The sequence below is a fragment of the Pinus tabuliformis genome, chromosome 6, assembly GCF_031772625.1.
Source record: "Pinus tabuliformis cultivar Carrire ecotype Pingquan chromosome 6, CPIR1, whole genome shotgun sequence".
Taxonomy (NCBI): Eukaryota; Viridiplantae; Streptophyta; class Pinopsida; order Pinales; family Pinaceae; genus Pinus; species Pinus tabuliformis.
Window position 1 is genome coordinate 1,276,227,712 of NC_142292.1, and position 17,428 is coordinate 1,276,245,139.

A 17,428-nucleotide genomic window follows, 5' to 3' on the forward strand; every position below is an offset into this window, starting at 1 on the left:
AAGTCCATGAGACAAGGGCAGTAAGCTTAGGCACTGTGATTGCATATTGGTTAAAGAGGAGGCTCAAGGGATTGCGTAGGTTGCCACCATAGGGGTCCACAAATGGCCCTATTATCCATTGGGAATGTGCAATTCACAATTCAAGCCAGGTTTGGTCCAAGCTTGCGCAATGGGAAAGTGTAAGCAGCAAGGTTGAGTGACTATGATCTGAGGTTGCTCTATGCATAGTAAAGGAGGTTGTCCTCTAGATGGCACAATGTGCATGTCCAAGAGGTAAGGATCTCATCATTTATGCTTAGGAGTGTGCAATGCTCTCATCACTTGGCTAGAAGTTAGATGTGCTCATGAGTTGTGTAAGATGTGAGGATAGGAAAGAACTCCAAAATTGACTAAGTGTGAAATCAATGAAACAGGAGATTAAGAGCATATAAAAATTATTGAACATCATTTCTCACACACATATACAAGTAATAATATGAAAAGAAGATGCACAACACCCAAAACCAACATGCATACAACAAAATGATAGTAAAGCACACTTATCTCCAAGTGTGACACTTATGGTGTATATCTTTATGAAACGACTATCGACTGCAACCAAAAGGTGTTTATGCCATGAGAAAGTGTCCAATGCATGTTCTATAGGATCAACTAATGTAAGAGAGTGTGCTCAAGTTGCCTCTTAAAGGTGTGCCCGAGCTGCCTTTAACAAAAGATGACTCTTCAGGCTTCTTTAGAAAGGAACTTGAACACTTAGAAAAACTTAAAGCATGGAGCAACTTTAACAACTCAAAATGACAATTCGCATGACTAATGGGAGGCTCCAAAATTTGAATATAGGAAAAATTGGAGGGTGTTGTACCAGCGACAACACTTGGTGATTCACTAGAAGAACCCCATTTTCTCTATTCAGGTCTATTTTTTGTGCATAAAGTCTAGCCCTTCAGGAAGTACTGATTCACCGTATAAATTAACCCCCTAATTATCTTGATTATTGATATAGTCTCCTCTATTCCCTTTCTTGGCTCAACAAAATTACAAAACTTGCTATATCCAATTGTTTTGATTCAAGAGAAGGATAGTATATATATCCGTGAGTTCAGGATGATCTGAGTTTTAGTATCATCTCTGGTGTTTCTCCTCTGCCTGCAATCTTGTTCAATAACCTCACAGAGTCACTTCAAGGAATCACAAGCATTTTTTCATTGCTAGCAAGCCTATTCAGTACCTCGGTGAAGTTGCTTGCTTCACCTCTCTATGTAGGAAGCCTTTCTCTTCTTTCACCCTTTATTTATTTTCAATATGCTCTTAGAATTTATTAAGAATTTTATTTTTCCATGGTGGAAGAGGGATCTTGACTTATTTTATGAGCAAGAGAGGTCATTCCTTGTTTTAGAAAGACTCGTATACTTAGCTCTAAGATTAATTTGCTCGTTTTGGTTTTATCCTTTCCCTTTTCTACTCGATTAGATCGACATGTTACAACACCAATTAATTAAAATGTCGAGTCAAGGAATGAATATACTAGAATAGATATGGGCATCATAGTTCTGCTAAAGTTTTCTATTCGAAACGAGTTGTATTTTTAATTTAGACATCATTGGCCTTACAAATATTAACACCCAAGCGAATAAGAGGGACCAAAATCTAGCCAAACGTAGTTGAATGTTACATTGCCATTTAAAAAAAAAATTCACATTTTCTCTGAGAAAAAAAAACACTTACACATAAGATCTTATTTATGTACATTCATCAAAACAATGCAAAAACACGAAAAAAAAGACATGACATAAACAACAAGAACAAGAAAAGATAGGTGAGGAAAGCAATATGTACATAGGTAGAAACACAACCCCTTGGGTACTACTGAAAATAGTGTTTCAAATCTTGGCCATTTATAGGAAGAGAGTCGATCCTCCCATCTAAATATTGAAGACGGTAAGAATTATGGCCAGCCTTATCATGAATGGTGAAGGGTACAATCCACAAGAATTGGAACTTGGTATGTTTACCTTTCTCTTCATGGGTCTTATCCAATTTCAATACTATGTCTCCCACACCAAACTCCTTGGTCCATGCAGATTTCTTGTCAAACTAATGCTTAATATGATTCTAGTGCACAACAAATTTTTCTTTTGTGTTACGCTTTTTTCCACTAGTTTTAGAAGGGTGTTTATCCCGCTCTAAACAAGAAGACATGGTTTACCTTGGGATTCTTGAAAACGCTGCAACGTAGGGAGGTACAAGTTCGAAGGAAGGATAACTTCTTTTCCATACACGAGGAAGTAAGGTGAGGTATTTAGAGAGGGCTTAGAGGTAACACGATCAGCCCATAAGGCATTCACCAATGCATTATGCCAATTCCTTTTCTTAGAGAAAACAATTTTCTTAATGATGTGAATTAAATTCTTAGTTGTATATTCAACTAATTTGTTTCCTTGAGGGTAATAGTTAGATGAGTGATTTACAACAATACCGTTTTCCAATGTAAAACCATAAAGTTTTAATGACAAAACGTAAGTTGCATTGTCAAACACAAGTGATGTGGGAACACCAAACCTAATAATGATATTTTGTTTGATGAAGTTAATGACTTCCTACTCGTTCACTTGTTTTAATGGAACTACTTCGGCCCACCGTGTAAAGTAATCTATGGCGGTTAAAATATATCGATGTTGCTTTGATGAATGTGGAAAAATATCTCCAATAACATCTAATCCCCATTGTTGAAATGGTTCTTCGATGATAATGGGCTGCAATGGGGCAGATGACTTCCTATTATGACCAACACATCTTTGACATATAAGACATTTACGAGCATAAGTGTGTGCATCCTTAAATAATGTGGGCCAATAATATCTGACCCGCATTACTTTGTGAGTTGTAGTATCACCCATATAATGTCCACCAATTGCTTGTCATGAAAGTCCTTTAACACCCTTTTCAAATCAAGAGACTCCAAGCATATGAGTAAGACACCATTGTGGTGCTTTCAAAAATCACACCATGAACAAGCTTATAAGATAGATTTTTGAGATGAATTCCCCTCTTTTGTTTTGTCGATAAGTACGAGGGCAAGGTGCCTTGCTCTAGATATTGTCGCACATCAGTGTACCTAGACGTGGTTGTATATGTAGGGGTAACTTCATCGATGTTATACATTTCAAACTCTTGTTCCCACCTAGAAGAATCCTCTTCTGGTGAGTTGATTGCTTCTGTTGCACGCTGACAGCGACCATGACCTTTGATTCTATGGAATCGCTTGAATTATAAATAATATACTTGAGTACTTGTCATCCAGTTCACACTCCTCTCACCCAAGTCTTGTTGTACAAAGAGGTATCTAACCACTGGATGAGGCACAAAGATGAGAACATGACTTCTCAAGAGATAAGGTTTAAAATGATGAACTTCCTTCTAGATCATGTATGCTTATTTATCTTTGGCGGTATAATTCAGTTGCGATCCCTGTAGTGAAACACTCATAAATGATATTGGTCGTTGTTTCCCTGATTGTCGTTTTGAGTTATAATGACTATTGTAGATATGTCAAAATCAAAGGTATACAACAAGAAATCTCTATTAAAGCCCGAAGAAAAATAATTTTCCCCAAGAAAGATTGCATGGATTTCTTGTTCACGAGATAGGAAATCTTAGCAATAGTCTTGACCCGCTCCGAGTCTACTTTAATTCCACTCTTTGCTATAATATGTCCCAATATGTTTCCCTAGGACATTTTGGAGATGCTTTTATTAATATTTAATTATATGCCATATTTCTAACATCGCTCAAAGATTTATTTTAGATGACGAAGATTATCTAATCTTTTCTTAGAAAAGAATGTGATGTCATCCAAATAAACAACCACAATCTAATTGATTAGTCCTTGAAATCTCGTTGAAAGGTAACACTAGCATTTATGAGTCCAAACGACATTCGCGTACATGCGAATGTACCCCACTTTGTCGTGAATGTTGTTTTCAATCTATCGAGTTCCGCTATAGAACTTGGTTGTATCCTAAAAATTTGTCCAATAGTGAGAACATATTTGATCCATATACTATCTGGAGGATCTGTTCCATAGATGGCACGGGGTAATTGTCCTTATCGAAAACCCATTTTAAATTATGAAAACTTACACATAAGTGGATTTTACCATACTTCTTTTTGACCGGAACCAAGTTAGATACCCATGTAGAATGTAACAACCCTAGTTAAAAGTCCATGTAAAAATATATGATGCCATAGTGATGGGACACGTATTCCAAGTTGAATGGTGGGGGAAATATCCTAATGGGTGTTGATTCGGTTTATTATGGCAAATGCAATGGTAAAGGATTTGGAAAGGCAAAGAGGCATTAATTGGCATTTTATTTATGAAATTAATGGAAATTTGGAGAAAATGAAGGTGAAAGGTCACAAGTTACATGTGAGGAGGAAAATGAAGAAAATAGAGGCCTCATTGATTAAAAAGCTTCTAAGGATCAGTTGATAAGATTTTGACAGGTTTGGTGGAACTCTCTTCTATTCTCTCTCTCTCATACTCTTGGAGACTTAGAGTTTCCTTGGGGCACTTTTGGTGGGTGTGGCATACTTGGATTCTTGGAGAAAGAAGGCAAAGGAAGAGTAGGAAAGCGCAAGAAGGAATCGAGATCAATAACTACATCATATTTTCTTGTTGGTACCGAGTTGCATGTATGTTTCCTTTACTAGTTTTGGCAGGCAAGGCACATGCATGTGGTTTCTTGGCAATGATCTATCATTGGCATGGAGGCCTTGGTTGGACAAATGCTCTGGAAGCCCTGTAATGGCTTGGGTTTAGTTACTAGTCCCATAGCCTTGGTTGGAAAAACGCTCTGGAAGCCCTGTAACTACTTGGGTTGAGTTACTAGTCCGGTAACCTTGGTTGGAAAAACGCTCTAGAGCCCTTGGTGGATTGAGTTACTAGTCCTAAATCCTTAGTTGTACAAACGCTCTGGAGCTCGGTAGCAGTTGTGGGTTGAGTTACTAGTCCTGGAGCCTTGGTTGGACAAACATTCTAGAGCCCAGTAGTAGTCGTGGGTTGAGATACTAGTTCTGGGAGTTGGGTTGGAACAAATGCTCTAGAGCCCTAGAAGGTTGGGATAAAGACCGATCAGATGTTGGTTTTGGTGATGTCCGACCGTGAGGTGGAACCATTGTTTGATGGGTTGAGGTGGATGGCCTTCGGAAGCCCTGGATGGTTTTTTATTGATGTGTTCTATGAGATCTCACATTCATGCTTGGAATATGGCACAGGGGTGAATCGCTGAAGAGAGATTTGGCTTAGCCATTCTACGGTCAGGTGGAACGTGGAAGTCCCATCCCGAGTTTGGGTTTTGCATCATTAATGAAAGGTTATTTCCCCTTGTATTTCTATGATAATTTTGATGGATTGTATGTGGTCTATATGGTTTTACTTTCATGAGTATTTATGTCCCTATTATGTTGGTTATGTATGTGTTTTATGACAGCAGCCATGTATGGCTTTCCTCATGTTTTTACTTGTAATTGAATGATCAATGTATCTATGACCTAATGGATGGAATGGTAGTTGATGTGTTGAGGAATCAATGGTTCTTAGTGATTCTCAGCTAAGTATGAGACCCCTATGCTCATAACTGTTAATTACACCTGTAGATTACACATTTGCAATATGTTTGACAAAATTCCTGTCATGGCTAGTAGGGGTCCAATCAAGGTCTTGAACAAGTATTTTCTTTAGTACTATCATTTCCATGTTATTTTACTGATCTGAAGAGATGGTTCAATTTTAGGCAGTGACTTGGGCTCTGGGCCTGAAAAAGTGGCTCAAATCCCAGAGTCGTTGGCATAGCACTAATAGTTTTGGTCTCTGGTCGCTAGCAGGCAAGCCTGTGAGAGAGACTTTGGGTTGTTGGTCGCACTCATGCCTATAGCATGGGAGCAACTGAGCCTTAAATTGTCCAAAAACTCAGGGGGACCCCAAGGAAAGTTGTCTAAAGTATTGGATTGGTTCTTGAGGATCCTGTAGCTGATAATTAGTGTATGTATGTTGTGTTTCTGTCGGTTCCACTTGCTTGACGTGACTTAGGAGGTCAAATAATATCATAGTGGCCTCTCATCACATGTTTACCATGGATGGTCGATTGCTTGGGTAGATGTGGGAGGATGGTGTTATAGAGTGGTAGCAGAGTGTGGTTTCACTCTCTTTGGGATGTATGTTGGTCATGCATTCATGTTGGTTGCATATGTTTTCCTTATGCATGTAGTCTAGGTGCTTATTGCATTTGCATGGTGTTGATCATGGTTGTGGTGATGTCGCCATGTGAAGGTTGAAGGTGTTGTCATGGAATATGTCTTCATGTGTGTATGCTTGATTATGCATTTTTTATGCACATCAGCATTCACATGTTATCAAGATCACTTGATGTGGTTGTTGTCATCATGCATGATGTCATGGTTTGTGTAGTTGATATGGTCATGCATTGATGACTAGACTCTAGCTAGAATGGTGTGTATATGGTTTGCACTCATGTGTTATATGTCTATATGTAGTTTTTATGCATGTATAGCCTTGGGTATAGTTATGCATGAATAGCAGGTCAAAAATGCCTTGTGAAGTCATTGTATGCAAATTTAGTCCATCATGGTGCTATTGGTGGTTATGATGCTAATGTGTTGGTTGAGATAGAACAGGAGAAGCAAATCATCATAATGAGATTGCAACATTCAACTTTGGGGTAAGAGCATATCGTCATACAGGTATTGTATGTTTGACATGCAGGTATGTAAGTTAAGGATTGTCATATGCATTAGGTTTATATAGATTAGGTTTATGTACATGTCTTTTGATGTTATGGTTACAAACATAATAGATGATAGTTGATTAGTGTAGTCATATGCACATGTGTCAGATAGCCATGAATGATAGTAACCTATGGTTGTATGCATTGCTATTGTTGTTTTAGGTTAGATAACTTGAGGATTATGTTATATGTTCTCGATGAAGTGTCTTATAGGTTAACTTCTTGTTGTTAAATGACAATTATCTTGATTATTAGGGTTATAGCATTTATATCTTGATGTTATATGTATCATACTAAGTTGGATTGGCCTATGCAGCTGGTTATGGTTACGATATTCAGGCATGAGCCAACATATTTGTGATATGGTATTCTATTAATCTAGATTGACTTTGCATATGTTTGAATGATGATTGTGTATGAATTATGATGTAAACATGCTAGCTAGTGACTATTTGGGTATCATGATCTTATTTATGTTTGAGTTGACATGTTGTAAAGTTATATCTTGCTAACTAGATTGATTGTGCAGACAAGATGGCCTCCCCTGAGATACATTAAGGTACAAGCTTTCTTATGTCTTCTATTTAGTGTTTGAATGTTTGATTATGTTGTCTATTTGGTGTTTGAGTGTTTGGTGTCTATTATATCATCTAGTTGATTTATTTAACATGGTATGTTTGCAAGTTGGTTGAATGTTTGAAGAATTTCATAATATGAGTATGTGTTTATAAGCTTGCTTGCTTAAATGATCTTGTTTTAAGATGATTGTACTAATCCATATATGTTGAGACAATTGATATGTACTTGAGTATAGTAGGTAAAAGTTGTAGCATTATGTATAATGACTATGAGTTTACTATGGATTATGACATGATTGTTTGTAAAGGTTGATTTCAAATTGATAAATATGTTTTTCTTGATATTTGGAACATGTTGTTGACATGTGTGAGCAGTTGCGGGGTAACATGTTAGGTATTGGCATGACAAGGTAACACTTGATGTGTTTATATAACTAATAGTTGGGTGATGTGACAGTACATAGTAATCCTCGATTGCAACAAGGTAAAAAGGGTAAAAGAAAGGAATTGGACAAGAATTTCTTTGGCTATGTTTGGAAACCCTAATTCCAAACGAATGAGTGCCTTGCATACAGGGAGTCTTCTTAACCTTGATTTTGTCTGACCTTATGTGGATATGTGCTATAGTCATGAACATGTACTTGACAAGTATATGAACCAGTCTCTAGTTGCGGGAGGATCTGTCAAGAGAATTGGAGTCCCTTGAGAGATGGTGTGAATGTGTTTAGCTACAAGGCAGCATGCTTGGGATAACAATATAAGGTAATTAGAGTATTGTTATGTTATATACACACTAATAGTTATGTTTTTATGGCAGTATGATGCAGGGGATTACATGGCAAAGGAAATTTCCATGAAGGCTTAGGTTGAGATTTCCTTAGGAACCATGGGGATTGAGTCATGGTGTTTTTTGCCAATCTTGTGCTTTTGGTATTTTATGAATTGTTGAGTTTGATTGTGATTTTTTTTATGTCTCGTGCAAGGCCTTACCACTTTGTTGTGGTGTCATATTGTTATTGACTTTCATGGTTTTCTTCTTAGTTGTTTCATGTCTTGCCTTTTATGTTTTGAGTCTTGGGAATTATTTGGGAACGAGGAAATTAGATGGAGCTTGGGAGAGTTGTGTGGTACCCGAAAGGTAATGTAAGATTTAGATGAAGCTTTGTGTATGAGTAAGCACAGCGAAGGGTAAGACTATGACAACCTAGTTGGACTGGTTGGGTCCATTGGTGTAAATTGACGATGGCAGGATAGGCAAGAGAAAGGTAACTAGAAAAGGTAAAGTAAGTGGACCTGAGATGTAAGATGACTTGACTATGTTGGGAATGGTGGTTCTCAATGTTGTGCATGAATAAAGGAAGTTCTCTTAACCTTGACCTTGATATCTAGTATTTATGTTGTGATCATGATTGCTTTATGCTAATGATTATATGCATATATGTATGTATGTATGTTGTTATCTGATAGGGTCATCATGGATCATGATTTTTTTATGCTAATGTTTATGTATATGTATGTATGTGTCTATGTATCTATGTCACTATCCGACAGGGTCATCAGGAATCGTTCTTGTGGAGGAATGATTGCTTACATAGGAAAATGACATGAAAAGGTTCCTGGTCTTACGAGGAATCAATTGGGAAGAGTAATCATGACAAATATATGAGGTCAATATCACATGGATATGAATTGATATTGTATGTTTGTATTATGCCTATGTTTATGTTATGATAGGTAACACTAAGGGATGCATCAACGAAATGAAAGCAGTGTGGTCTGCGACATGTTGGGATAAGCATGGATAAGACACTGGAAGCAAGGTTTCTTGGTAGAGGTAGTGTGGTTTTGGATGTGTGGTATTAATGTTATGCATATGTCCTACATGTTGTATGTGTTGCATCTATGATGATTGTGTGCATGTAGTATTGTGCATATGTAGTGTGTGTACATTGTTTATACAATATTGTGTACAGGGTGTTAGTGCAGATAGTGTTGTATGGATGTTGCATATTCAGTGTTGGGTATAGATGATGCTATGTACATATTGGGTATATGGTGTTGTGTACATATTGTACTGTGTGCATGATGGATATGCGGTGTTGTATGCATATGGTTCTCTGCTTGTGTTGGATATGCGATGATGTGTACAGATGATGTTATGTACATGTTGGGTATGCAGTGCTATGTACATGTGGTGTTGCATGCATGTTGTACATGTGGTGCTATATACATATGGTGTGGTGTGCATGATTATACAAGTGGTGTTGTGTGCATGTGGTGTTGTGTACCTCTTGTACAAGTGGTGCTTTGTGCAGGTGGTGTTGTGTACATGTCATGCATGTGGCATTGTGTACATGTGGTGTCGCGTATATGGTGTGCATGTGGTACTATGTACATGTGGTATTTTGTACATGTTGTACAATTGGTATAATGTACATGTGGTGTTGTGTACACGTTGTGCAGGTGGCGTCATGTACATGTGATGTTGTGCACACATTGTGCAGGTGGTGCAGTGTGCCTATGGTACTATGTACATGTTGTACACATGGTACTGGTGCATGTGTGGTATTGTGCGCATGTCATACATGTTGTATTGAGGGCATGTGGTAGTAGGTATGTGCATTGTGTAGGTGCATGTATTGTGTGCTGTTGTACATCGAGTATAGATGTATTGTGTTGTGTTCTACGTAGGTGTAGGTGTATGTATTATGTTATGCACTGGATGTAGGTGTATGTATTGTATTGTACACACTAGGTGTAGGTGTATGTGTTATATGTCAGATGTAGGTGAATGTATTGCATGTCGTGTGTGGTCATATGTGTGTGATGCACACTATGTATATGTGCACCTGGCTGAGGAGAAGGCACTGGGTGTTTGTCGGGTGTGGCAACTGATCTAGTGTGCGTATGAAATAAGAACAAAGGAAGAAGGAAGTATTGATTAAAGGATAAGTATCGGTATATTATTTCAGTTTTCTTATGCATGTGATTTATGATTCTGGTATATGATGATTACATGTGAATTATGATTCTCGTTTATGATGGTTACATGTGATTTATGATGTTGATCTATGATGGTTATGTTTTGAGCTAACCTGATGAGATATTTTTATACATGTTGATTTGCTCAAATATGCTACTTTGACTTGTTGTGACAGGAAGCGAACAAGATTGCAAATGTACCTTATTCACGAGCTATCAATTAGGTATGATGTGAATTTATATCAATTTATTTTAGATCTAATGGAAGTTATTGTCATGGTACGGGAATGCATGAAATTCCCAGTTGGGTGATTGAAATTGACTGCAAGAATTTGCAACAACAAAAGGGATTGGAAAATGCAGCAGTATGCTAGTAAAGCATTCAAGAACAGGGCCATTGTGGAACACTGGTACCCAATAGTGTCCATTAATTTCCATGAGAATGTTATGATCGGTATAATGGTTTTGAGGCAGGGATATGCCTTAGTTTTTGTATCTTTTGATGCGAGGAAGCCTTTCGAAGGGATGGACTACCCAAGATGGGGCTGCCAACGGAACTTGGAAGGTAAGTGAATGCACGAAAGGGGTTGAACGGATTGCCCGAGGGACTGTGTAGAAGGGAAGGGAAGATCAAGGATGGGTTTGTTTTGGTCATTAACATTGTCAGATGGAATCAAATGCACATTGGGAATGTGCCCTAGAACAATGAGCCAGTAACCGTTCACTGAGAGGACAAGTGGCACAGGATTATAGCATTGGACATTGAATGCAATTTGACTGTGGCTTTGGATATTGGACTTCCAGTGAAGGAGGTGAATCCTGGTACTACTTGAGGGTGGAGGTGTGAGCCTTTAGATTCCCTTATTGTGGATGCAGGCATCATATCCTTTTATTTGCTGGTTGAGCAAATGTGCATATGTGTATATGTATATATTATTGTAAATATTGTATCGAGTTGGATTTATAAATCTCCATAAATATTATGGTTATTTACTGGTTGAAGCAAATGTGTATGTGTATATGTGGTTATTGTAAATACCATAATGAATTGTGTTATAAAGCTCCAGTAACGGTATGCTTGTCATGTTTCAGCAATGGTCATTTTAAATACTACAACGAGCTATGTTATAAAGCTCCATGGGCAGTATGTTTTGTTTTCAGTAGTCTTGTTGGTTATCGGTTTGATTGAACACCAAGGACTGTGTTCCACCAAGGGGGAGGGTTCTATAACAGCCCTAGTTAAAAATCATGGTAAAAATATATAAGGCCACAGTGATGGGACACGTATTCCAAGCTGAATGGTGGGGGAAACATCCTAATGGGTGTTGATTCGATTTATTATGGCTAAGGGAATTAGCAAAGGCGATGACAAAGGCTTTGGAAAGGCAAAGAGGCATTAATTGGCATTTTATTTATGAAATTAACGGAAATTTGGAGAAAAAGAAGGTGAAAGGTCACAAGTTGCATGTTAGGAGGAAAATGAAAAATGAAGACAATAGAGGCCTCATTGATAAAAAAAAGCTTCTAAGGATCAGTTGGTAAGCTTTTGACAGATTTTGGTGGAGCTCTCTTCTATTCTCTCTCTCTGACTTATATTTTTCTTGGAGCACTCTTGGTGGGTGTGGCATAATTATTGGAGAAAGAAGGCAAAGGAAGAGCAAGAAAGTGCAAGAAGGCATTGGGATCGGCAGCTACATCAGATTTTATTGCAGGTACCGAGTTGCATGTATGTTTCCTTCACTAGTTTTGGCATGCATGGCACATGCATGTGGTTTCTTGGCTGTGATCTGTCATTAGCATAGAGGATTGCCTAGATTGACAGTGGATTTCCTAGCCTTACCATTACCTGGATAACCATGGTGATTGTGGGTTTACTTTCATTGTTTATTTTTGGTTGGTTCTCATGTTTCCTTAGCTTGGGTTGAGTTATTAGTTCCTGGAAGCCTTGGTTGGACAAACGCTCTGGAATCCCTATAATGACTTGGGTTGAGTTACTAGTCCCATAGCCTTGGTTGGACAAATGCTCTGGAATCCCTATAACAACTTGGGTTGAATTACTAGTCCCGTAGCCTGAGTTTGACAAACACTCTGGAGCCTTTAGTGGGTTGAGTTACTAGTCCTAGAGCCTTGGTTGGACAAATGCTCTAGAGCCCAGCAGCAGTCATGGGTTGAGTTACTAATCCTCGAAGTTGGGTTGGAACAAACACTCTGGAGCCCTAGAAGGCTAGGATAGAGATCAATCGGATGATGGTTCTGGTGATGTCCGACCGTGAGGTGGAATCGTTGTTTGATGGGTTGAGGTGGATGGCCTCCGGAAGCCCTTGATGGTTTTTTATTGATGTGTTCTATGAGATCCCACATTCATGCTTGGAATATGGCACGAGGGTGAATGGCTGAAGAGAGATTTGGCTCAACCATTCTACGATGGGGTGGAACATGGAAGTCCCATCACAGGTTTGGATTTTGCATCATTAATGAAAGGTTATTTCTCTTTGTATTTATATGAGCATTTTGATGGATTGTATGTGGTCTATATGATTGTAATTTCATGATTATTTTTGTCCCTATTATGTTGGTTCTGTATGTGTTTTATGAAAACAACCATGTATGGCTTTCCTCATGTTTTTACTGTAATTGAATGATCAATGTATCTATGACTTAATGGATGGAATGGTAGCTAATGCATTGAGGAGTCAATGGTTCTTAGCGATTCTTAGCTAAGTATGTGACCCTTATGCTCAGAATTTTTAATTACACCTGTAGATTACATATTTGCAATATGTTTGACGAAATGCCTATCATGGCTAGTAGGGGTCCAGTCAAGATCTTGAACAAGTATTTTCTTTAGTACTGTCATTTCCATGTTATTTTATTGATCTAAAGAGATGGTTCAATTCTAGGTAGTGACCTGGGCTCTGGGCCTGAAAAAGTGGCTCAAATCCCGGAGTCGTTGGCATAGCACTAACAGTTTTAGTCTCTGGTCGCTGGCAGGCAAGCCTATGAGAGCGACTTTGGGTTGTTGGTCGCACTCATGTCTATAGCATGGAAGCGACTAATTAAATTGTCCAAAAGCTCAGGGGGACCCCAAGGCAAGTTGTCTAAAGTATTAGATTGGTTCACGAGGGTCTTGTAGCTAATATTTAATGTTTGTATGTTGTGTTTCTATCGGTTCCACTTCCTTAACGTGACTTAGGAGGTTGAATCATATCATAGTGGCCTCTCCTCACATGTTTACCATGACCGACCGGTTGCTTGGGTAGATGTGGGAGGAGGGTGTTACATAAAGTGACGAACTTTGAAAATGATTCGAGCATCCAACAACTTCCTTAGTTCTTTATGTATAAGGGGTTCAACCGTAGGATTAATATTTCTCAACTTTTGTTGAAATGGCTTAACCTCGTCTTTGATTGGTATTATGCGTTGGATTATTTGTGTATCATTAAAATCATCATATGTTCATGTGAAAACATCTTGGTACGGTTTGAAGAGACAAATAAAATCTTATCATTCCTAAACATAACAACATGTACCAAGGTTTACATACTTTGGATCTTCTCTGGTGCCCAAGTTGACTTATTCATGCAACAATGTGGAACTTTGGGTTTTTGTATTTGTTGGTCCCCTAAAGTGATTTTGCAAGTCATAGAGCCTTTCAATTGATACTACACCCTTTGGAATGGAGTTTCCTTTATGTGCTTCAACTCTTTTTGTCAATGACCTCCCGTGCTCATCTTTAACAATCACAATGTCTTTAAACACATCAACATTAGCCATGCAATCCAATATTTGCTACTCATCATTAAACACATGTAAATTGCTAATTTTATCAGGAATAGATGGCTTATAAACAATTTCAATAAAAAAACAATCTCTAAGTGGTAACAACCTAGAATTTGCATTAGCTAATGTGTCTACGACTACCTTATGAATCCTAGGAACAAATTTAATATCAAATTCTTGAAATAAAGATATAAGATACCATAACTCTTGCTAATACTTTTTAAAATTAAGTAATACCATAGTGAAAAGGATTTCGTACCTGTTGTGTAACAATCTCTGAGTCACCTATTACTTTAATGCATCCACCTTGAGGTCAATGGCCTTCTTTAATCTAAGAATGAGTGCCTAATATTTTGCAACATTATTTGGGCACTCTAACTCCAAACAACATGAAATAGGATGTTTGTTCTTATAAGGGTCAATCAGAATTCAACCAGCTCCAGAGCCCTCTTATGTCTTCGAACCATCAAAATACATAATCCAAATACTAGTAACAGTAGGGTCAAATTCTACACTAATATTATTTACGTCTATAATACAAGATCCATTATCTTGAGTTGGATTGCAAGGAAGGATTTTTAACTGTGTGTCTAGTGGTATAGAAGATGGTTGTGAAAGATAACATCCAAGACCAACTTCTAAAATGCAATTTCTGAAAAAATTCTTATGCAAAGCTAATTGGCTCATTGTGATCTTCAAGCATTGTTATGATATGATTCATAAAAGGTTCACTTTCTACTCAAATCTAATTATTTTTACCCTTGTAGGGAAGCCATAAATGTGAACAGTCAGTAACAAAGTATCCTTGCAGCTTGCTAGACCAATCTCTACTCCGAAGAAGCCTATCAGCTTCTAGAATGTCCACAATGACAATGTTTGTGCATTAGTGAACTCTATCATCAGAAGATAAACAAATTATAACATTATTTAGTTCACCAATTGCTTACACTTGTGATCTATCTAATTATATAATTCTGGAATTTGTCTTTTCCTATTTCACATTAATTTTCATGACATTCACATATGCACTAAAATCAACTAGGCAATTATGGATATTATAATTAAAGATTTCAAATGTTAAAAGAAAAGGGGGGAAAGTAGATCTTGAATTTACATTAGCTTCATTGACAAGAGATTCAAGTATAGTATTTGACTTATCGAACGGAGCTTTTGAAGAAGCAGTAGTCATACTTGATGGAGGTTTAGATGAGAATACCTGGATAATAAATGCCTCATGACCTGCCAACTTTTCTAGCTCATAAATGCAAATATTTGCACGAGTTTTATTCTTGTCTTTGATAATGTTATAGTCAATATCCCACACTACATATTTGTCCTTGGAAGGTTGTGCTGAAGTGGTTGGAGGTGAAACTTTATCCAATACCTTAGGGGTGACAATCTTGTTCTTGGTATTCCTGGAAGTGTTCTTTTGAAGTTGAGTGCTTCCAGATTTCGTCCCTGCGCTCTGAGCAAGATTTATAAGAGGTAGGATTTTCCTCAATAGTTGCTTCCTCATGTCTTGCTCAGGAACCAATCTTTTGCTCCTCAAATTGTATGACTTGGATTGTTGTTCAAGAGAAGCTTCACCGACTGGGGGCTCACTATCACCTTGTCTATCATTGTTCAAAATAAGATCAAGAGTGAAAATTGAAGCACCAACACTTGTATTATCCTCTAGCAAGGCTATTTCATTAGCCTCTTGAGTCTGCTCATACTACTCTTCTAATAACAAACATTCCAGGACATTTGCAACCACCAAATTCATATTATGATTCCATTGTGGTCATGCTTTTTCAGAATGTGGTTCTTGATGAAACGTGCAGTATTTGTCCATACCTAGGTTCTCAGCATTAAATACTACATTAGAACTTTGATCAAACTTGGCCAGTTGATTGGTATTATCCTTAAATAATGACTTAAAGGAATTAGTGCTGGTATATGCCTCACTTGACTTCCTTTTCAGTTTGGATACTTCATTAGAGAGAAACTTCAAGGAATTAGTCAAGCTTTCCATGTCAAAGGGATCATTCTCTTTAATTTTAATGGAAAAGGCTTGAGTCCTTTTCCCAGTGTCCTTGGAGTCCTTTAAATATTCCTAATCAACAACAACTCTAATAGATCTTAAGTCATTTTCCACGGCAATTGCTTTTGCAAAGTTAATAGGCAATGTTTCCTTCGCGACTCTTTTCACACAAAAAAAATAAAATAAAATAAAATAAAATTGGTGGGCAAGGAAACAATGTAATAATCCTTAGTGATTGAATCGTGAGATTGCACATTGGTGGAGAATTTGTTCAAAATGTGAGTAAATATATTATTAAAATCTTTCACCTTTTCTTTATCCCCCAGCTTAATATTGTCGAGTTCTTTGAGCAACATGGCAGGATTTTTATCATCAATAATTTTTCTAAGAACAACTATTTAAACTCCCTTCAATTATGGATTGAACTTGGTGGAAGGCTATTGTACCACACTGATGCACTACCCTCAAGAGTGATAGGAAATAGTATGCAAGAAACATCATTATAACGTACCTCTAACATCCATAGATGCAAGTAGAAGTCATCAATGTGATCTTCAACCTTCGCTTTCTTGCCTGAATCATACTTTGTAAGCAGCTTTTTTGGGTGCTTAGGTAAGCGATGAAGGTTGTCTGGAAGAGTAAGGGGCCCTTGGACCATCCAATCCAATTTGTCATCAACAATGTATTCATTTTCTTCCTCCTCTTCACTCTCTGATTCTGAAGATTCTTCTCCTTCAGTATTTAGATTTTTGTTATAATTTGGTTGTTCATTGTCTGAAAAATGAAAGTCCCCCTCGTCTCCCTCCATATTTTCTGCAATAGGTGGTGGAATGTCCCCTTGATGGTAATATTCTTCAAGTGAGTCAGTTAAATCATCAAGGGTACTCGTAACCAAATATTCCATTGAAGAAACTAGACCACCACAACGGGTTGTCTCTTTCTTTGATTGCTTATGAGGAAGAATATATGTGACAAGGAGTAATCCAAGAGCTCTAGAAAACTAACGAGTGATAGGTCAAATCCTCTGGAGTTGCTTAGTAAGTAACATCGTAAGCACGCTCTAAACCTTGATGAGATGTTTCTTCTTTCTTATATATGTGATTCTGAGTCGTACTCGAACAATTGCTACCTTGAACTGAAGGTTATTTTGTGAATGTGTTCAATTATCAACCATAAACAAGGTTCCCTCCTTCTAGCACCAGAATGTTGACGGTGCTGGAAACTGCCAACATATAGGGGTCTCCTTGATATGAATTCCT

At 37.7% G+C, this 17,428-nt stretch overlaps 1 pseudogene; it reads right to left on the reverse strand.

Annotated features, from left to right (window-relative positions):
- LOC149263301 (uncharacterized) overlaps nucleotides 1-17,073 on the reverse strand; it is a 51,722-nt pseudogene extending 34,649 nt beyond the window's left edge.
- Nucleotides 17,074-17,428: the final 355 nt, after the last annotated feature.